This window comes from Caretta caretta, chromosome 3 (genome assembly GCF_965140235.1).
Source record: "Caretta caretta isolate rCarCar2 chromosome 3, rCarCar1.hap1, whole genome shotgun sequence".
Lineage (NCBI taxonomy): Eukaryota > Metazoa > Chordata > Testudines > Cheloniidae > Caretta > Caretta caretta.
In genome coordinates, this window is record NC_134208.1 from 14,497,958 (window position 1) to 14,521,336 (window position 23,379).

At 44.6% G+C, this 23,379-nt stretch overlaps 1 long non-coding RNA gene across 1 annotated transcript in view; it reads right to left on the reverse strand.

The window, feature by feature from the left end:
• Nucleotides 1–1,180: 1,180 nt before the first annotated feature.
• Nucleotides 1,181–23,379, reverse strand: part of LOC142071500 (uncharacterized) — a 36,505-nt gene continuing 14,306 nt past the window's right edge. The window contains exon 2 of the long non-coding RNA XR_012667539.1: nt 1,181–1,543. This is a non-coding gene — a long non-coding RNA (uncharacterized LOC142071500). The remainder of the gene's footprint in view (nt 1,544–23,379) is intronic.

A 23,379-nucleotide genomic window follows, 5' to 3' on the forward strand; every position in this document is an offset into this window, starting at 1 on the left:
GAGCAGCTAGACTATACACTGCCAAGGAGTGCCTCTGGAGTTGGGGCAGAAGAAATCTCCTCCTCCCCCACATATCTCCACAGCAGTATAACTGCTCTGTGGCTGCTACTCCAATCTCAAAGCTGAAGAAGCATTTGTGTTGCTTGCTATACTGGGGTGAATGGCTAGTGGATGGCGGGAAGCTTCCATCATGGTACTGGTCTATGTGGTGTGGAGGAGAGGCATATCGCCCTAAATCATGTCCATTCTTTGCATAGTGCTTTCTTGCCACAAAGGAGGGAGGCAGGATTGGCCCCCAAAATTGTGCCTTCTCCCCTATCATACCTATGGGACGTTAACCCTCAATTCTGTCTCTAGGAATTGGCTTTACTCCTCCAAAATACTATGTCTGGGACTTCCAGTAAGTTTCAACCATCCTCCTCTCACCCCTATTCCCCTCATATTTTGTGTAGTGTAAATACAAGTGTACATAGATCAGGCATCTGGTTGGATCATTTAAAGGGCTGGTATATGCCGTTACATTCTTGCACTTATCATCAGTGATCCCTTGATTCGAGGATGATCTCAACCATGGATGTACATATGGGTCCTGAGATGATTCAGCAGTCCAATCCTGGAACCACAGATCTGCCCACAGTATGTATAGACATTTCCCGGAGGGTCAGCTGCCTGCTGGGAGTAAGTTCTTTCTTTTTCCTTCCTTCTCTCCCTCTTTTCAGCTTCAAGGGCAAAGCGCTTCTCCTCGAAGCAGGCCACTGCCTGACGGAGGATATGTTGCTATTGGGGTCAGTTGGTGACTTGCTCCTCCCAGCTTGTAATGTCCCCATCAGTTTTCTTGAGATATGGTTTGTGTGTCTTTGTAGCATTTCCTCTGACCACAACAGGATCTCTGACCATGGTTGATCTGAGAGTAGAGGACTTGTTTTGGGAGGCAAGAGTCTGGCATCTGCACACAATGTCCAGCCCAGTGGAGTGGATGCATGAGGGTCATTCCTTCAATGCTGGTCACATTGGTTTCAGTGAGGATGCTGGCGTCAGTGTGGCGGTCTTTCCACACGATGCGAAGGATCTTCCGGAGGCATCATGGGGGCGGCATCATTGGAGGCACCTCTCCAGACTCTTGAGGTGCTGTCGATAAGTCACCCAGGTTTCACATTGAAGGACATAAATCCATAACGTGTAGAGGTCAAGCACAGGAGTTTATTATGTACAGCACTGCCGGAGCGTCACCTTGCTTATTAGGCTCAGAGACACATTCAATCAATTGATTACAATGGAATATATGGATTTTCCATGGGCAGGGGAAAGTGACGGGGTAGGCAGTCCCACTTCCCCAGATAGGTCTAGCAGCAAGACATGATAGCACATTAGCCAATGGTCAAAGGTTACATAATGTCTCCACCCATGGTCTCAAGTTGACAAATTAACATTTAACATTTAATTAGTACTTTAATAAATGTATTAGTATAAAATATTATGTTGAATTCTGGTTTGGGGTCCATAGGAATGAAGTAGCTCCTTTGATTGTCCAACAGATACATATCTAGGGGTAAAAGCAAAGAAACAGTGAAAGTATATGGCAATAGAGATTGTCTTTCAAGTTGTTCATTTGTGTTTTAAGGCAGGCATTGATCCCTGGGAAAGGGAGGTGGGAGGAGGCCATATCTTATACTGACATGCTTGAACCTTTCATAAACTCAAGGTTGGATGTGTGGGAAGAACATCTCCCTACAGAAGAAACGAACACAACAGAAACAGGGCTTTTTTGTTTTATTTGCAACTTTGAATAAGACACAATTATTGCCCCCAACATCTGGCCTTGTGCTGACCAGGCATATCTTAGCAAAAGCAAGGTTACCTTTGGTTATTCTGCTTTCTCTTAGCTATTGCTAGGCCTCTGACCTCTTGACCGAACTCTGGACTTTGGGCCTGTACACAAATCCATAGACCAGGTTATTACATCAGCAATGGAGTTTAATCCTTCACACATCCACGCACTCATATACAGGTGACCAGATGCAGGCCTGGCATAGCTTCATTTACCCTAAATGGAGTTGAATTGTCAGCACTGAAGTTGACTGTATGTGCAATGCCTGTGCAGACACCTGACTTTTGTGCTTTTAAACTTTCAGTACGAAGACTGCTTTAATATACCATTTTGGTACTGAATTTCCATGTGTATTTTATTAAAAATAAGCTATAGTCAAGGGCTGAGATGTTTCTAAAATGCCTATTACTAAAAAAAAAAGCAGACTGACAGGATGCAGGACTAAAGCTTAGACTCTAACAGACACAAATAATTGGGAGTTGGGGTGGAAGACATAAGGTCAAATTTGTCTTTGATGGTACCTCACTAGAGTTAAGCACCAAGGATGAATTTGGCCCACAGCTCCTTGCTTCATCTTCTCTATCCATGGTGGCTTTAAAAAAAAAAAAGTGCATCTTTAACATATTCATTAGCCCGAAGTAAGCTTCACACACAAGGTGAGTAATTGACATTTACATTTTAACAAACATTCTTTTCAATCTTGGGTTGCCCAGCAACTGACAATTTGGCAGCGGTGACTTTTTAAAATCATTAACCTTGTCAATCCACAGGCAGCTGTTCTTCCTAACATCTGCTGCTGACCTCTTTCTACAATATGTTTGTGACACCTGATCATAAGCACCGACTCCGTGGGTGCTCCGGGGCTTGTGCAGCCACCGAAAGAAATCGGGGGGTGCTCAGCACCCACAGGGCTGGATTAAGCTTTTGTGGCCTTTTTGGGTGCCCAGACCATGGCCCTGCCCACCATTCTGCCCCGAGGCCCCACCCGCTGCTCTGCCCTGAGGCCCTGCCCATGCTTGGCCTCTTCCCTCCTAGGCTCCGCCTGCCACTTGCACCGGGGCAGGGGAGGACCACCCACCAGCAAAAACAAAAGTCCGTGCCTGTGCAAGTGATTTGCTAATGACTCTCCATTAAACCGTTAGTTCTGAAAATTAAAAAAAACCCAGACAGGTAGCGCTGCCTATAATAACCTGTGGTGTCTATTACATTTTCCATTGTAAGATCCTGTTTTCAGTTGCTTATAACTGCCGGATTTAAGCTGTTCCCACTGAATTTCCCAAGCTGGGTACCTGTTTCAGGCTTTGAAAAAACAACAACCAACAACTTAAGTTTCAGCTACAATGGCTCAGTCCCTTCCAAAAATGAGGTAACAGGAAAGCGTTTTTGCCTGTACAGAAAATCCTTTTACCTCTTCTGCTGAGAAACTCTAGTGCCTCCATGCTTCAGAAGAGGGACCTAAAACTTGCCGGGAGGCCCATCTTGGTGCCAGCGCTAGGCCTGTGGTGTTCCCATGTAAAACTGCCCACATCCGGCTACGTTATAAGCCACTGACAAATCTGCACGTGCTCAGTAGAAGCTTAGACTTGTTGGACTTTGGCAGCTAAATTCTCTCACTGAGCATGTCCCACCCCCTCACAGCTCCTATCTGCCGCTGGACTGCACAGAGGCCATCCCCACAGAGAGACAACATCCTCCAGCCTGGGACTGCAGGGCCTGAGTAGGACTTTTCTAGCAATTGCTCCTCCAAGTTGCTGGGGGACAGTAGCTGGACATAGTGACTGAGAGCCAGCAGACTCTCTCCCCTGTGCTCTCGGCATGCCCCCTGCAGACATGCCAGCCGTGTGGGGAAGGAGGGAGCAGCCGAACTCTTATGCAGAGATGTGAGGGAAAAGATGCAAGGTGGAGGGTTGGGAGTTCAGAGGAGAGGGGGAGGTAAGGCTATGAAGAGCAGAAACCAGCGGGGAGGTGGGGCAGGGTGTAGAGGCAGGAGCAGCTGATGTGGGAGGGCTAGGAACTAGGGATTGGGGAGGATGGCAGTGGTGCGGTGGAGGAAATTAGCAGAAGCTGGGGACAGGAGCAGGACCAGAGGGAAGGGGAATGGGACAGGAGCTGAGGAGGGGTGGGGGACAGGAGCAGCAACAGGGTGGGAGTAGGCAGGGGTTTGAAGGGCAGATGGGAGCAAAATAGGACAGGGAGAGGCTGGAGGGAGGACCTATAAACACAAGAGCACATTCCCCTACAGAACCTGGAACTGATCTCTTTTTTTCCTGAGTCTCAACATTTCTTTGCCATTTAGTAAAATAGCTGAGAAACCCACTGGCAAATTTTCTCCATTCCTTATTCAGGTGCGCACAGAAAAGAATAGCCTTCTACTGCTAGCAGTTATTCCAGTTATTCCATTAGTGCAGGTGGTAGAGGACTGTTGTGAATCTCAAAACCAACCTTGTTGATGACTCTTGGGTATGGAGATGTCCCACATGACTACATTTTTGGTTTTTCAATTTTTAATTGTTTAAAAAAACTTAAGAAGTTACATTAAAAATAACTACACTGAAAGAACAAAAAGATAGCAAAGTTATGCACTGAAAAGTTAGGAAATACCAAAATTAAGGTTGCCCGTGTAACCTTAATTTGGCCACCATGTGCATATGTGTTATAAAAACAACGAGGAGTCCAGTGGCACCTTCAAGAGGAGGGCTTTAAACTAGGTTCACCGGGGGAAGGAGACCAAACTTTAACCTAGTGAGGAGGGCTTTAAACTAGGTTCACCGGGGGAAGGAGACCAAAGCCCTGAGGTAAGTGGGAAAGCGGGATACCGGGAGGAAGCACAGGCAGGAATGTCTGTGAGGGGAGGGCTCCTGCCTCATACTGTGAATGAGGGGCGATCAACAGGTTATCTCAAGTGCTTATATACAAATGCACAAAGCCTTGGAAACAAGCAGGGAGAACTGGAGGTCCTGGTGATGTCAAGGAACTATGACGTGATTGGAATAACAGAGACTTGGTGGGATAACTCACATGACTGGAGTACTGTCATGGATGGTTATAAACTGTTCAGGAAGGACAGGCAGGGCAGAAAAGGTGGGGGAGTAGCACTGTATGTAAGGGAGCAGTATGACTGCTCAGAGCTCCGGTACGAAACTGCAGAAAAACCTGAGTGTCTCTGGATTAAGTTTAGAAGTGTGTGCAACAAGAGTGATGTAGTGGTGGGAGTCTGCTATAGACCACCGGACCAGGGGGATGAGGTAGATGAGGCTTTCTTCCGGCAGCTCACGGAAGCTACTGGATCGCATGCCCTGATTCTCATGGGTGACTTTAATTTTCCTGATATCTGCTGGGAGAGCAATACAGCGGTGCATAGACAATCCAGGAAGTTTTTGGAAAGCGTAGGGGACAATTTCCTGGCGCAAGTGCTCGAGGAGCCAACTGGGGGGGCGCTTTTCTTGACCTGCTGCTCACAAACCGGGTAGAATTAGTGGGGGAAGCAAAAGTGGATGGGAATCTGGGGGGCAGTGACCATGAGTTGGTTGAGTTCAGGATCCTGACACAGGGAAGAAAGGTAAGCAGCACGATACGGACCCTGGACTTCAGGAAAGCAGACTTCGACTCCCTCAGGGAACGGATGGCCAGGATCCCCTGGGGGACTAACTTGAAGGGGAAAGGAGTCCAGGAGAGCTGGCTGTATTTCAAGGAATCCCTGTTGAGGTTACAGGGACAAACCATCCCGATGAGTCGAAAGAATAGTAAATATGGCAGGCGACCAGCTTGGCTTAATGGTGAAATCTTAGCGGATCTTAAACATAAAAAAGAAGCTTACAAGAAGTGGAAGGTTGGACATATGACCAGGGAAGAGTATAAAAATATTGCTAGGGCATGTAGGAATGTTATCAGGAGGGCCAAAACGCACCTGGAGCTGCAGCTAGCCAGAGATGTCAAGAGTAACAAGAAGGGTTTCTTCAGGTATGTTGGCAACAAGAAGAAAGCCAAGGAATGTGTGGGCCCCTTACTGAATGAGGGAGGCAAACTAGTGACAGAGGATGTGGAAAAAGCTAATGTACTCAATGCTTTTTTTGCCTCTGTTTTCACTAACAAGGTCAGCTCCCAGACTGCTATGCTGGGCATCACAAAATGGGGAAGAGATGGCCAGCCCTCTGTGGAGATAGAGGTGGTTAGGGACTTTTTAGAAAAGCTGGACGTGCACAAGTCCATGGGGCCGGACGAGTTGCATCCGAGAGTGCTGAAGGAACTGGCGGCTGTGATTGCAGAGCCATTGGCCATTATCTTTGAAAACTCGTGGCGAACCGGGGAAGTCCCGGATGACTGGAAAAAGGCTAATGTAGTGCCAATCTTTAAAAAAGGGAAGAAGGAGGATCCTGGGAACTACAGGCCAGTGAGCCTCACTTCAGTCCCTGGAAAAATCATGGAGCAGGTCCTCAAAGAATCAATCCTGAAGCACTTGCATGAGAGGAAAGTGATCAGGAACAGCCAGCATGGATTCACCAAGGGAAGGTCATGCCTGACTAATCTAATCGCCTTCTATGATGAGATTACTGGTTCTGTGGATGAAGGGAAAGCAGTGGATGTATTGTTTCTTGACTTTAGCAAAGCTTTTGACACGGTCTCCCACAGTATTCTTGTCAGCAAGTTAAGGAAGTATGGGCTGGATGAATGCACTACAAGGTGGGTAGAAAGCTGGCTAGATTGTCGGGCTCAACGGGTAGTGATCAATGGCTCCATGTCTAGTTGGCAGCCGGTATCAAGTGGTGTGCCCCAAGGGTCGGTCCTGGGGCCGGTTTTGTTCAATATCTTCATAAATGATCTGGAGGATGGTGTGGATTGCACTCTCAGCAAATTTGCGGATGATACTAAACTGGGAGGAGTGGTAGATACGCTGGAGGGGAGGGATAGGATACAGAGGGACCTAGACAAATTGGAGGATTGGGCCAAAAGAAATCTGATGAGGTTCAATAAGGATAAGTGCAGGGTCCTGCACTTAGGACGGAAGAACCCAATGCACAGCTACAGACTAGGGACCGAATGGCTAGGCAGCAGTTCTGCAGAAAAGGACCTAGGGGTGACAGTGGACGAGAAGCTGGATATGAGTCAGCAGTGTGCCCTTGTTGCCAAGAAGGCCAATGGCATTTTGGGATGTATAAGTAGGGGCATAGCGAGCAGATCGAGGGACGTGATCGTTCCCCTCTATTCGACATTGGTGAGGCCTCATCTGGAGTACTGTGTCCAGTTTTGGGCCCCACACTTCAAGAAGGATGTGGATAAATTGGAGAGAGTCCAGCGAAGGGCAACAAAAATGATTAGGGGTCTGGAACATATGAGTTATGAGGAGAGGCTGAGGGAGCTGGGATTGTTTAGCCTGCAGAAGAGAAGAATGAGGGGGGATTTGATAGCTGTTTTCAACTACCTGAAAGGGGGTTCCAAAGAGGATGGCTCTAGACTGTTCTCAATGGTATCAGATGACAGAACGAGGAGTAATGGTCTCAAGTTACAGTGGGGGAGGTTTAGATTGGATATTAGGAAAAACTTTTTCACTATGAGGGTGGTGAAACACTGGAATGCGTTACCTAGGGAGGTGGTAGAATCTCCTTCCTTAGAGGTTTTTAAGGTCAGGCTTGACAAAGCCCTGGCTGGGATGATTTAACTGGGAATTGGTCCTGCTTTGAGCAGGGGGTTGGACTAGATGACCTTCTGGGGTCCCTTCCAACCCTTATATTCTATGATTCTATGATTCTAAGACTAACAGATTTATTTGGGCATAAGCTTTCATGGGTAAAAAACCCACTTCTTCAGATGCATGGAAGAAGTGGGTCTGCATCATGTATCTGAAGAAGTGGGGTTTTTACTCACGAAAGCTTATGCCCAGAAAAGTCTGTTTAGTCTTTAAGGTGCCACCAGACTCCTCATTGTTTTTGTGGATACCGACTAACACGGCTACCCCTCTCATATATGTTATGATATAGATAAATATGATCATATACTATTTTTCTCCTTTTATTACTGTATTAATACTAGTTACCTAGCTAACAGTGGTGTTATGAGGCTTATTTCATTAGTGTTTGTGAAGGGCAATTTACAATACTGTGTTTTACTATATCCCTGTTTTCTCTTCACCTTTATCTGCCTGTGATGTAAAATTAGGCAAAGTTGTTTGTACTTTTATAAAAGGGAATCCCTAGATCTTGAAATTCCTTCTTTAACTAAACATTCCTCAAGTCGGCCTCCTAGCCAGCAGAGAGAGAGACTGCCTGGTAGATGTCAGAAGGACACAGTACCATGCAGAATATGCACAGAAGAACTGCCGGAAGATGAAGATTAAGTACAAATTCAGAAGAATGGATCCTGCTAATGTTACCATATAAAGGCCCCACAATTCCCACACTTTCTCAGGAGTCAGTAAAAGTGTTCCCTAGGCTGCTGATTTTGACTATGAATTTTGCATAAAAAGTTCATTGCTGTGTATGAAACTGAAGCAACCCATGTTGCTGATTAATAATCACAATATTCATTGTTATGGTAATACTTTGCCCTTCTATAGCAACTTCCATGCAAAGCTCTCATAGTCAGGCTGGCCAACAGCAATTCCGGGCCCCAGGGCAGAACAGTCAATGGGCCCCCACGCATGCACAAGCTGCACCGGGGCAGACGTGGTCAGCCTGACATTTGGGCGGTGCTGCACCTGTGCTGACTGGTGCCCAGCGAGCTGCCAGCTGCGCTGCTGGGAGCGCTCTTCCAGCAGGGCCAGGGCTTCCACATGCCTGCCCAGTAGGGTTGCCAACTGTCTAACTGTGCAAATTCAAAGACCCTGCCCTGCCTCTTCCCTGAGGCCCTGCCCCTGTCCCACCCCTTCTCCGAGGCCCCACCCCTGCTCACTCCATTCCCCCTTCCCTCAGTCGTTCGCTCTCCCCCACCCTCACTCACTTTCACCAGGCTGGGGCAGGGCTGTGGGGTGCAGGAGGGAATGTGGGATGCAGGCTTTGGGAGGGAGTTTGGATGTGGGAGGAGGTGTGGGGTGCAAGCTCTGAGAGGGAGTTTGGGTGTGGGGTGCCGGCTTTAGGCTGAGGCAGGGGGTTGGGGTGCAGGAGAGGGGCAGAGGGTCAGCGCTTACTTCAGGTGGTTCCTGAAAGAGACTGGCACACCCTCCTGGCAGCGGCTCCTAGGCAGGGGGGCCCAGGAGGTCTCTGTGCACCACTGTCCACAGGCACCACCCCTGCAGCTCCCATTGGCCACCGGTCCTGGCCAATGGTAGCTGTGGAGTCGGCGCTCAGTGTGGGGGCAGTGCATGGAGACCCCCCCTGCTCCCCCAGGGGCCATAGGCCTATTCTGGCTGCTTCTGGGAGCGGCGCAGAGTGAGGGGAGGCAGGATGCCTGCCTTAACTTCGCTGCACTGCCAGTGGTGGCAGCCAGCCGCGGGCCCCCGGACCCTTTTAAATCGCCCAGGCCCCTGAGTGATTGCCCCCTTTACCCCCACCCCATTGGCGGGCCTGCTTATAGTGATTTGTGAACAGTAAAATGACTTACCCATGCTCAGACAGGAAGTTCACTAAAAAATCAGAAACAGAAGCCAAATCTCCTAACTCTCAGTTCTGTGTCTTAACCACATGACCAACTTTCCTTCTTAGTCACATTAAATTGAGCTCCAACTTGTTATATAATGACAGGAAGATCAAATTGGGTCAGTAAGTAATGAAAAAAAAGAAGACACAAGAAGCTGTTGCTGCTATCCATAGCTGCTGCTTGCTATAACACTGAGCATCTTCCTGCAAACAACACAAATCCACATCAGTGGGTTTTGGTGTCATAAGGCATCTTGTGTGCATCTTGGCTTCCCTGTGGACTGGGGCTCTAGTGAGGTTTGGGAGAAGAAGAAAAGATCAGGGGCAGCGTGAAAAGAGAACACCATACCAACAAGATTTAAAACGTGAAACAGTAGCTTAATCCACAAGCGCAGTGTTTTTAGTGTTAAGTCCAGCTGACTACTACTATCAGAGGATTTCTTAAAGGGTTTCAGTCTTTGTCACGCAAAAAGCCCAGTGATGTGCTCCTGAATATTAGGTTTAGGAAGACTTTTTCTCCCCTCTCTTCAATTTTCCATTTTAGAGCAAGTCATGATTTAATTAACAGCTCATACAAATTATTTTTATATTATTCAAGTTACTGACAGTTTGAATTAGCACTAGGGACTTCTGAGATCATATTCTCTCTTGTTGTTCATACTGATCAAAATAACAGCTCTCTAACTCAGCATAACCTAACATTGGCTCAAATTTCTGTTCTTTAGGCCAATCTTCTTTAAAAAATAAAAAAAGTCACCAGTTTGGGTGCCTCAGTTTTTGCCCAACGTAAGGTGCTTTGGGTCTGATTTTTCAGAAAGCACTGAGCATCCAAAACTCGAGTGGAAGTTGATGGGAGCTGTGGGAGTTCAGCACTGTCTGAAAATGGAGCCCAAGTTGTCTAAAGTTGGTGACTTTTGCAAAATTTGATTAGGCTTTTAGGTCATGGAAATGTAAGCCTGGAAGGACCTAATGAAGTCACCAAGTCCAGTGCCCTGTGCTGAGGCAGGACCAAGTATACCTAGACCATTCCTCACAGGTGTCTGTCCAACCTGTTCTTAAAAACCTCCTAAACTGGGATTCCACAGCCTCCCCTGGAAGTCTATTTTAGTACTTTACTACCCTTGTAGGTAGAAAGTTTTCCCTAATATCTAACCTAAATCTCCCTTGCTGCAGATTAAGCCATTCCTCCTCCTCCTACCTGCAGTGGACATGGAGAACAACTGATCACTGTCTTCTTTATAACAGCCCTTAATGTATTTTGAAGACTTATCAGATTCCACATACCGCCATCCCATCTTCTTTTTTCAAGACTAAACATGCCTAGTTTTATTTAACCTTTCCTCGTAGTACAGGTTTTAGAAACCTTTTATCATTTTTGCAGCATTTTTCTGGACTCTCTTCAATTTGTTTCAGAGTAGCAGCCGTGTTAGTCTGTATCCGCAAAAAGAAAAGGAGGACTTGTGGCACCTTAGAGACTAACAAATTTATTTGAGCATAAGCTTTCGTGAGCTACATCTCATTTCATAAGGTGCCACAAGTACTCCTTTTCTTTCTTCAATTTGTGCACATCGTTCTTAAAGTACGGTGCTCAGAATTGGACATAGTACTCCAGCTGAGGTCTTACCAGTGCCGAATAAAGTGACAGGATAATACCTCCCATATCTTACAAACGACACTCCTGTTGATACACTCCAGAATGATATTAGCCTTTTTTGTAACTGCATATTATGGACTCATATTCAATTAGAGAGCCACTATATACTCCAGATCCTTTTCAGTCGTACTACCACCTACCCAGTTATTGCCCACTTTGTAGCTATGCATTTGATTTTTCCTTCCAAAGGGCAAAGTACTATACTTATCTTTATTGAATTTCATCTTGTTGATGTCAGACTAATTCTCCAGTTTGTCAGTTTGTTTTGAATTTTAATCCTGTCCTCCAAACTCCAACCCCTCCCAGTTTGATGTCATTGTCAGATTTTATAAGCATACTTTCCACTCTACTGTTGCATCATTAATTAAAATTTTGAACAGTACTGGACCCAGGACTGGCCTCTGTGGGACCCCATTAGATACGGCTACTCAGTTTCACAGTCAACCATTAATAATTACTCCTCTGATTACCGCCTTTCAATCAGTTGTCCACCCTGCCTTATAGTAATTTCCTGTAGACCATATTTCCATGCCTTGCTAGGGAATGGTACATTATCTTTCCTATAGAAGACTCAGGATGATGGGCTGGAGCTATGCTGTCAACATTTGCTAAAGAGAAGTCCTTGATCTACCTGTGGTGTGCGGAATGGCAGTGCACACTGCTGTTCATAGTGATGCATGAGGGGCAGTATTCCCCGTGTTATTTTATATTTATATTGCAATAACAACGAGGCTCCAGTTAGGATTGGGCCCATTGTGCTAGGTGTTGTACAAACACATAGGAAGACATGATTTCTGTCCTAGAGATGCCATGAATCTGCAATTTGAATAGCCTCTTTTCTTTGGCAATAACTAGATTTCTCACACTGTAGAGCCCCTTCTGTATTGTTTTTTCAAACCGTATTAGCTTCCCTATGTATAAGATAAATGTTGAGCTATTAATGAGAGCAGACAACACTTCACTGTGAATTAAAGTTCGGGGATTTTTTTCCCCCCTTCTTGCAGATAGGGTCTTATATAGTCTCTTCCATATGTAAAGCTGTGGGTTGTTGGGTGGTTTTTTGTCAAAGCACATTTTTCAAAAATGAAATCTCTCATACACTTCATTGCTTGTATTATCATGGCTGCCTGGGAAATCAAGGGAACGCTCACCCACACACTTGCCCAACGCACACAACCATATGCAGTGACTATTCCTACTTCAGTTGCTAGAAGAGTCCAAAAATTGCGTTTTCTCCCGTATATGAATTATAGGTTTGAAGGTAGAGCTATAAGAAGTCAAGAGGGTCCTTCAGAAATCCTGCTGTTCATACTTCTTCCAATTCCACTATCCCATGATGTAGGCACATTCATGGTTAGTCTGATATTCATTACTCAAGAGCAAGTTATAATTTTTATAACAGGGCAATTTTTGAGTAATATGATAGTAAAGGCAACTCCATCACCACCATCACCCTGGCATGTACGACTTGTTATGAAAACCGTTCTAGTACTTTAAGACTCTGATTCTGGAAGGAAGGAGGAGCCAGGATTTAAAGGCCAGAGAGATACACACTGCTGCTGTTGGAAAATCAGTGGGAATGAGGTTGGCATGGTCAATAAAACAAGCCTTTCACGTTTTAAATGTGTGTGTTTCATCCATTGTGCAGGATAAATGTATGTGTACAACAATATATATAAAGTACACCAGGCATTTTAAAGATAAAGACCTCAAGCCTGCAATATAATCTGCACAGGCAGAGCCAAGCTAGCATCCCACTAAAACCAGCCACCGGGACTCCCTTCCTAGCATCACTGTACCTGACTAGCAGCCAACTGTGCAGCTTAGAGGGAGCAACCTGTGCTGGTCATTCCTGTGCTTCTTTTTATCAGCCCAGGCCAACACCTATTAATGCTAATGGGAATCTTTCCATTGACTTTAGCAGGCGCTACGTAGGATAATCCACACAGATCGGGCTGCAGGATCAGGTCCTAAGTGGGCACTGAATTAACGTTATGTCTAGTTGCAATGTTACAGTCCTGTTGCAAAATGGGTAAGAAAAATTCTGTTCTGATTTCATTTCAGCATTTAATTAAATGGCTTTGTAGCCAAAATTAAACTTGAGTTTTCCACTAAAATCATAGAATCACAGGACTGGAAGGGACCTCAAGAGGTCATCTAGTCTAGTCCCCTGCACTCATGGCAGGACTAAGTATTATCTAGACCATCCCTGACAAGTGTTTGTCTAACCTACTCTTAAAAATTGCTTCTTGTCCTATCCACAGAGGTTAAGAAGAATAATTTTGCTCCCTCCTCCTTGTAACAACCATTTAAGTACTTAAAACTATTATCATGTCCCCTTCCCTTCTCCAGACTAAACAAACCCAATTTTTTCAATCTTCCCTCACACGTCATGTTTTCTAGACTTTTAATCATATTTGTTGCTCTTCTCTGGACTTTCTCCAGTTTGTCCACATTTGAAATGTGGTGCCCAGAACTGGACATAATACTCCAGTTGAGGCTGAATTAGTGCAGAGTAGAACGGAATTAAAATTAAGCTGTTGGGTTTGGTTTGCTATTTGGGATGGGATTGGTTTGGTTTGCTATTTGGGATGGGTTTGATTTGGGGTTGGGTTTTTGCTTTACCAATAATGGTATAAACCTTTACCTCCTGTAATGGGGTTCCCAGGTGCAACCTGGACTGTGGGACCACTGAGCCCCCTAAACCCACCAGCATGGGTTGTCTCTCACGCTGTGATGCTGATGTCCAGCGACAAGCCTCTGACAGGCACTGCACTTACACAGATATCCAGAGTCAGGGTCACAACCAACAGAGTTACATGAATGGTCTCCCCGCCACTCATGAGCCATTAATAGGGAGGCTCCAGCAAATTTCCCCCAGCTCCCTAGTCTTGCACCCCAGAACTGTACCATCTTGCACTGGTCAGAAGCTTGGACAGTGTAAGCTTGTTACCTAGTTCACCACTTCTTCACAGGAAAGTGGACAGCCTTTGTAACCTGAGCAGATTTCCTTAGCACTTTAGACAAATCTCTCTGATAAGGATAAAACGTTAAAATAAGTTTACTAACTACAGAAAGATAGATTTTTTAGTGATTATAAACGGTAGGCTGAAGATCAGAGATAGTTACCTTAAGAAATAAAAATAGAAACATGCTCTCTAAATCCTAAACTTTTAGGGCTTGTCTCCACTACGCAGCTTTTAGCGACAAGGCTGTGTCAACACAGTCTTGTCGCTAAAAGTCAGGGTGTGTAAACGCTCTCTGTTGGTATTTTGTCAGCACTTTTGCCGACAAAATACTTCCAGCTCCGCGAGCGGCATTAGCTTTGTTGGCAGGAGAGTGCTGTCTGGCTATTGATGGCTACTTCTTTGTTGTAACAGAAAGGCTGGTTATGGGTGTTCCGAACCTCACAACGTATATCAATGACACATACAGCAATACTTCATAACTGTACATACACTGGTAGCACATACAATCCAATAGATATCAGTGTTCAACAGATCAAGACTTTAAAGGTATATTTTACACAAAACATATTATAATTATAAGACTGTGGTGAATATGGGGACTCCAGGGTGTAGAGAGTGTCACAGTTCCCAACTGAGTTATATTATGGTAAAAACAGTGTAAGTAATAAGGGAGTCAGACCCACTGGCTTCTGTCTCTTACTTTCCCTGGGAGAACTCTGTTCTTATATAATCTGTCAAGTATCGGAGGGGTAGCCATGTTAGTCTGGATCTGTAAAAGCGGCAAAGAGTCCTGTGGCACCTTATAGACTAACAGACGTATTGGAGTATAAGCTTTCGTGGGTAAATACCCATTTTGTCAGATGCATTCACCCACGAAAGCTTATGTTCCAATACATCTGTTAGTCTGTAAGGTGCCACAGGACTCTTTGCCGCTTATATAATCTGTGCACTCATTTATACCACAACCATAACTAATCTGCTTGGCTCTGCCATAGAGTTCCTGCATGAGCTTTGGCGATCCACTTTACTTCTCTGAGGGACTGATTCAAATTTACTGTCATCAATGGGTCTTTCCATTGACTTCAGAGGGCTTTTGGATCAGAGCCTAAATATAGCTGAAAACAAATACATATGATTTTACAGTTATAGCAACTCTCCATTCATCTTGTTTGCACAAACTATCACTTGGAACTTGTCTGTGTTTGCCCTGCCCATTCAGATGAAATAATTCTCCCTGTCACTAGCTGCTTACTGAGTGATGATGGTTTTTTTTTAAAACAAATGATGCTGAAGAACATGCAGGCATGGCAGCACCTGAAACTCCAGAGGCTTCTTTGCTGCATGATCAGTCTGATGGTGTAAATGAAGAAATCTGTACAGACCATGAGACACTTATTTAAGGAGCAATTTCTGAGTGGAAGGAATCTGGAAGCACTGAGAATGATTCTTGCTGTGAACGCACATGTAATTAAAATGATCTGATGCCCAACAACATGGATTCAGAATAACCTGTTATTTCTAACAATGGTGGAGCTTCAGTTTTATTATGGGCTTTGGCTTGTTTGTAACTGTTGGCAGATACATTTTTCTACTTCAGAAAGAAGTGATCTGAATGGAAATATGCAGGAATTATTTCAGTGGAATCACAGAATAAGGGATAATAATAATTTTGGGAAAAGAGAAAAAGTTAGTTGAGATGGGCTGGAGCTCTTCTTGTTGCTGCTATTGTTAAAGTCCAATCCTATTTCCTAGACGTCAAACCAAGTCAAAAACACACACAAGGGGAAAGAAAAGACCAGAAAAGATAGCAAATGCAGCTTCTGACTTGGGTGATGACCCTCACTTGCTAACTCACTGCAGGAGAAACAAAGGCAGAGCACACAGTCCTACCAGCCACTTACTGTGTTTTAAAACCCATGGCAGGGATGCCGGAACACAGGGGAGGGGCAGGAAGCCATGGCCCCATCTCTTTTTCCAGCTGTAAGAACGAGCGATGCAGGAGGGGGCAGAGAGAAGTGTGCGGGGAGGGAGAGGAGAGCAAGGTCTTGGGATATACCATCTTGCCCTGGTCAGAAGCCTAACCAGTGTAAATTCATTACCCAGCCCACACACACACACCCCTCAATGTGGAGAGGACACACACTAGCCTTTGTAAACTGAGCTGAGGTTTCCCAAACCCTTCACCAAAATACACTGTTTTAGGTAAAATATAAAACAGATTTATTAACTGATTAAAAAGTTTGATTTTAAGTGATAGGCACAAAAGGTCAGAGATCATAGAAAATAAAAGGTAAGCGCACAGTCTAAATCTTAAACCTTATTAGACTAGGCAGAATTTGGGTCAAGCAGTTTTCTTATGCCACTAGATGTTACAGTTCTTAATACACAGGCTTCCCATTTAAGCCTGGGACCAGTGTCCTCAGTTCAAGTCTGTGCCGCTGCACTGTTGTAAGGCACGCAGCGTAGCCACCCTTTGTCGCCAAGAGAGAGCTCTCCCTGTGACAAAATAAAACCACCCCGAATGAAGGGCGGTAGCTTCGTTGCTGGGAGAGCATCTCCTGCCGATGAAGCACTGTCCACACTGGTGCTTTTTGTCATTCAAACTTTTGTCGTTCAGAGCTGTGGTTTTTTTCACACCCCTGAGCAACAAAAGTTTGAATGACGAAAGTGCAGTGTAGACATAGCCTTGCTCTTCCCAGCGTTCTTGTTGCTTCCAGCATAGGTGGGGGAGGAGAAAGGCAAAAGCATGATGCCACTGTCACCCATTATATGCCCTCAGTCCATGTGCCTGGAAAACACTAGCCCAGACCCAGACATGTCCTGGTGGGCTTTGCTGAGTCACAGAGTTGAGCAATCCCCTCCTCCTCCCCCCACCCACATTGTGTGATGCTTGTGCAGCCTTCTTACAGTATTATAAATCCCTTGTTTACAACTCCCCTACTGATTAATAGTCACTTAACACCATCCTGGGCAAGGATCACCCCCCCTGTTGTCACTGGGGGACTAGCAGTAGAGACTCTCAAACTTTCAACCTATTTCAGTAACAATCATACAGCAAAATTTCATAACTTCATATACACTAATGAGATACATATTTTGATAGAACAATGGGTTTCAGCAGATCATGACTTGTCATATGATATCTTACATGGCATGCTTTGTATGAAATATATCATAATTATATGACTGGGGTGAATATGGGGGTTCCAGGGTGCTGCTTTGAGGTACAGAGTGCCAAACCTACACACCACCTTTCCCAGATAGCTGGCTTATCAATCCTCTCTCTCACGGGCCAAGGCACACTCAAAAGTTGAGGACTCCTCACAGAGCATGCCCTGACTGCAACCTTTTAAACCTATGATCACAACAGCAACAGTAGGACACAAGCAGGCAGGCAGTGGGTTAGTTAACCAGGTCCCTTAGGGTTTTTTAGATTCAAATCAATTCTTTGAAATTCGCCTGGAAATATACTGACAGTCAACGTAGACTACAGAGCACTGATGTAAAGTAGGGATTTGCATTCTGCACAAGCTACAGCTTCTGTCTGGTTTCAGCGTGTAGCGGAAATGGAGTATGTCACAGCAGTCCAGCTACAAATATGTGATCCACTAAAGTAGCCAATGTTCTAATATAGTAGGTTTTTTTACTGAAACACCCCGCATCCTCTATTAAATGTAAAGTGTATATTTAGCAAATTGTATGTATGTTCTGTTTGTATTGCTCATCTTAATCCAGGTTCACAAACTCCCTCTCAAGACAAGGAACTTCCATCCACATCAGTAGGTAAGTTTATACAGTCTTTCATACAGGATATGTCTTCTGTCACTAACAGTAATGCCTTTTAATTCACACCAACAGGTGAGGGGCCCTTTGTGAATTAGGGAATAAATTGGGGTCAATGCATGAAATGAAACATGGTTCTCTTGAGTAGCTAGCCAGGCAATGTGATGCACAATTACCCTGACTCAGAGACAGTATCTAAATCATTGCTTCCTGTTTACCATTCCGGAAGTAGACCACATCCTACCCACTCGTCTGTTTGAACAAATATAGAAGCTGGATTGAAATCTGGGCCAAATTGTTGTTAAGGGTTTCACTGTTAGGGAGGAGATTTCAATCTTTTTCTGGACTGTGGTTGGTTTAAGCACCAGCTATAGAGATTGTGAAGTTTGTAACCTGAACAACCTGGATTGCTCTACTTTTTTTTTTACATCAACTCCATAAGCACATTTTGTGTTCTTGTTGAAAACACCCGAAGAAAAGAAATGCAGAAAACTCTGTTAATGCAGTGTCAGTATTCCACAAAGGACTTGATCCTGCTCCCATTCAATTCAGGGATTAGGCCAGACCTCACTGAATGAAGGATCAGGCCTAAAATCACCAGGAAACAAAAAACAAATGCCCTCTGAATTCTGCGTTCAGAGCAACATTTGTATGGTGTGCAGTACGTGAAGTATAGGGCCACACAATGAACAACGAGGAGAAAACAAAATACTGAATAACAGTAAGCACTGTCCAGTCTGTGCCCTGAAGAAGTCAGAAGGCTTGTAGAAAAAATAATATGAGACGATGTAATTAAACACTATCATAATGCATATGCATGAGTGAAGTTAATTCTGGAATTACCTAACTTTTCAATACTTGGCATTGCAACCTTAATGCTCTTTTAACATACTGTTTTTTGGGGGTATGGGGGTTGTATATGATGTCCTAGATTTTAAAAAAAAGAAAATTGAAAATACCAGAAATTCCATCATGTGAACCACATGGTTCGTCAGCAGGGTTAGAACTTTTAGATTCACAGCATAAATCTCTGCCACTTGAATGAACACACTAACTGACAGCAGTGGGTTGCCATCCTCTGTGGGCCAGCCACTAGAAGGGAGATGAGACATCAGCTGTGACACCCACTGGCAAAGCAATCTACTGCCAGCAAAGGAATGTTGAGACTCAGGAATCCAGTGTTTCAGGTTTTCAAAGTGCCATGTTTAATTCTAGTGGTTACAGACCCTTCTGCCCTTGGCCCCTCCAGACTGTCCTTGTCCCAGGATGTTTCCACCTCCTGTCTCTTCTTGGCTCAATGCCTGTCTCAATGCCCCTGACTCTGGCTCCATGTCCTACTTCCAGTCCCCATTTACTTCTTTTGGCTGTATGTCCAAATATCCACCCTTACCTTAGGCCTTGTCTACACTACACAATTTTGTTGTCCCTACCCTCTGTTTGCCAGGAGCTGGGAATGGGCGACAAGGAATGGATCACTTGATGATTACTTGTTCTGTTCATTCCCTGTGGGGCATGTGGCATTGGCCAGTTCAAAAGACAGGATACTGGGCTAAATGGACTTTTGGTCTGACCCAGTATGGCCGTTTTTATGTTCTTATTTAATATGCCAAACCACTGTATCCGCCTGTAAGGTCATCAACATGAGGCACCACTTGAATCAAAGCACAGTAACTTCAACGCATTGCAGCCTATACTCTGGGCAGCATTGCAAGATGTGACAAAATTGAAAATCTGAAGTCTTCCTATCACACTTCAAAAGTCATTCTCACAATAACAGCAGCTGTACAGAAAAAAGCAAGAGCTGCTTCTCTTTGGATAATGTGGACACTAGCTAAAAAGAAAAAGTCTTTCCTGGATGCAGAGCTTGTGAAGTAGTGCACATCCGAAATGCTGGAAAAGCTTTTTGTCAGAGATAAAAACAAAGATAACATTGTGAAGCAAGTTCCCATCTGATTCCATGGCAGTGCAAAGATTGGAGGTAATTTACGAGGATTGTCTGTCAGCACTGTCTCCAGAGGTGTGCGATTAATACTCCTTTAAAAAAAACAAACATGTTAATTGCATATATTAACTGCAATTAATTAACAGCCCTAAGATAAAGCCAGAGACTTGTATTGCTAATTTCACAAAACCAAAGACTATGGTACACTGTGCATGCAGCTTCACAGGAAATACTGCAGTCCCTGTAATGTACTAAGCAGTCGACAACACAAACCACTTTCTACTATCTGCGGCGAGCCGTGGCCGCTGGGAGCCGTGGCTGGCCGAGCCTGCGGACGCGGCGGGTGGACAAGCGGTCCGGCCCGCCGGGGGCTTTCCCTGCACAAGCGGTGGAACAAGTTTGGGAACCACTGATCAAAAGGAAAGGTTCTCACTGAGATACGTACCATTTTTAATTAGCGAGCAGATCGAGGGACGTGATCGTCCCCCTCTATTCAACATTGGTGAGGCCTCATCTGGAGTACTGTGTCCAGTTTTGGGCCCCACACTACAAGAAGGATGTGGATAAATTGGAGAGAGTCCAGCGAAGGGCAACAAAAATGATTAGGGGTCTGGAACACATGACTTATGAGGAGAGGCTGAGGGAACTGGGATTGTTTAGCCTGCAGAAGAGAAGAATGAGGGGGGATTTGATAGCTGCTTTCAACTACCTGAGAGGTGGTTCCAGAGAGGATGGTTCTAGACTATTCTCAGTGGTAGAAGATGACAGGACAAGGAGTAATGGTCTCAAGTTGCAGTAGGGGAGGTTTAGGTTGGATATTAGGAAAAACTTTTTCACTAGGAGGGTGGTGAAACACTGGAATGTGTTACCTAGGGAGGTGGTGGAATCTCCTTCCTTGGAAGTTTTTAAAGTCAGGCTTGACAAAGCCCTGGCTGGGATGATTTAATTGGGGATTGGTCCTGCTTTGAGCAGGGGGTTGGACTAGATGACCTCCTGAGGTCCCTTCCAACCCTGATATTCTATGATTCTATGATCTGTCTGTCTACTATTTATTAGACTGCTCATTTCCAGTGCAGCGACGGAGGCAGCAGGATCAATTGAGGAATGGTGGAGTTGGCAGGACTGCTCTTCTGGGCCTATGTGGGACCTGACCAGGGAGCAGCTGAGCTGAACCATGCAGCAGGGTGGTGCAAAGCTCCCCCCCCACAGAATAAGAGTAGGGATGCTGCATGATTCTCAGGTTTGGACCAGCTGTTTAAAGAGCATCCATAAAAACTATTCTGACTCTTTTGTGCAACTAATCACATCCATATTAGACAGAAACAGAAACCCTTTATCCAAACTCGGTCCGGTTTCATGTTTGATTCTTTTAATGGAATATCTCCTCAGTGCCATAGAACATTCAGAGCGACACAGGAGGGAGCTACCTACAAGACCAGGGATGTACATGCCAAGCACTTTGCAGCTGACAGGAAAAGTTAGTTAGGTTCTGAACACTGCTGACAGATGAGGTGTGGCTTCAACGCAGAGCAGGGGCTGGTCTCTGGAAAAGGATATCACTGAAATCATTGTGTTATAAATACCGACAAGATACACATAACCAAGGATTTCAACTGCTTTCAACAGAGGCTTCCTCTGAAGTCCAAAGTTTTCCACATTCATTCCTACCCCACATTCTCGGAGTTGAAGCCATTCACATTATGTGCAGTGCTGCTATTAATTTAGATGCAATATATAGGCCCAAAGATTTAAAGGTGTTAACATGACCCTGTCACTGTCCAACATTAAACAAGATTTGGGGTTTGGGTATACAGAGATGTTGGTTTGTTATTTGCATGGCAAACACACTAAAACTCATGCCAAAGTAGCTTAGGAATGTATTATCTAAAATACGGGGTGTGGGAGAGCTAAAACAAGTTATAAAGCTGTTTAAAACAGATAACACTGTTTAAAATTGGAATTAAAAGATTATATGAGACAAACTTAACTAACACCCATCTTCTCCCTTTTGAAGAAAGGATATCAGTTCGAGTCCGTTATTTAGTTGGACAACCCTTTTTAGTGGTGATGAAAGGTTTCATTTCCGAGATGTGAAGGATGGTTACTTTTCCTGCTTTTGACAAACAGATAGACACAAGGGGGTGAAGAGACAGGATAGTAAGAGTAGCAGAAACATGACTTTTGTTAATGTTCTTGAGATTCTGGGCAGCAGGTCAGTCATAGATAGATATTCTGCTATCATGGCTAACCTGCCAACCCAGTGCTCTGGGCTCTGGCTCATCTCTGGGTCTGCGACATCATCTGATTGCTCTGGTCCCTCTCCTTTACCAGTCTTTCTCAGGTTGGGCAGAACTAGGTAGAGCTGATGGGCTGCCTTGTCTCATTGTGCTGGTGCTGTGCAATACAACTGGGGGCGGGGCGGGGTGGGGGGGGAGCAGATGTGGGGCTGCTGGCGTATTATTGTGGCTCTTTGGCAATGTACATTGGTAAATTCTGGCTCCTTCTCAGGCTCAGGCTGGCCACCCCTGTTCTAGACTAATTTCAGTTGTTGGGTTTAGTGTGAGGGTGCTGGGTGGCTTTGGTGGACTGTGACATACCAAAGGTCACAGTAGATGATCCAGTGGTCCCTCTGGCCTTAAACTCTATTTGCTTTTTCAAATCGTGACATTTCTCTCTCTCCTGGCTACAGGTATAATTCTTTTTATATTATTGATTGAATCTATCACACTATTTATTTTCCTTTTCAGGCGTTTATCCCATACCATGTCCACATTCTGCTTCTTCAGCAACAGTAGTTGACCCAGAAACATCACAAGGTTTAGCTGACAAACATGATCAATTCCAGATCAGGACAGGAAAACATGTGCTGGACCTGTTTTGTGATAACTAAAGGATTACATTCTGAATGGTTCCATGAAGATGATCTGACAGTTAAAGCAAATTCAGGATTTCACTATCACTGATTCAGGATAACTGGTCCTATGTCTGCCTCTTGTAGACCTCCTCTGGGACCCTGGGCAAGTCACAATCTTTGTCTGCCAGAGTTTCCTCAGAGATTTCAAAGTATTATCATTATTAATTATTATTATTATTATAGCTGCTTTCTTCCTGAACACGGAAATCATATGAAAAACAGTTCTAAAAATATCTCAGCAGTTGCTCAATGGCAGAGGCTCAAAGATGAAGTACTGTAATTCAGCCAGGCCAAGTATGTAATTAGACACATCAGATGGCACTAAATTCCTATCAGTCAGTTTCTGTGTCTTCCTACTTTCAGTGGAAGATACCAAATGCTGTTTATATCCAGAGGCCACTTCCTACATCTCTTCCAGTTTGCAATTTCCTTCCAATTCTTAAGAACCAAAACATTCTGGAATAATAATACCTATAAAAGTCATCTTGATTTTTTTAAAAGCTGCAATCAAAAGCAGAAGATACCTACAAAACACATGAGGCAGGTAATGATATTTCCAGAGCAAGTCACTGGCATACTGATTTCACCCCCAACTAACGGCCCTAATTATTTTTTTAAGGCTTGTTGCATCTGCCACCATATTGAAATTTCATTTTTCAGAGGAGAAATGCACTTTCTATGAATCTGAACATTTTGATGTGATTTATATTTAAAAAAAATT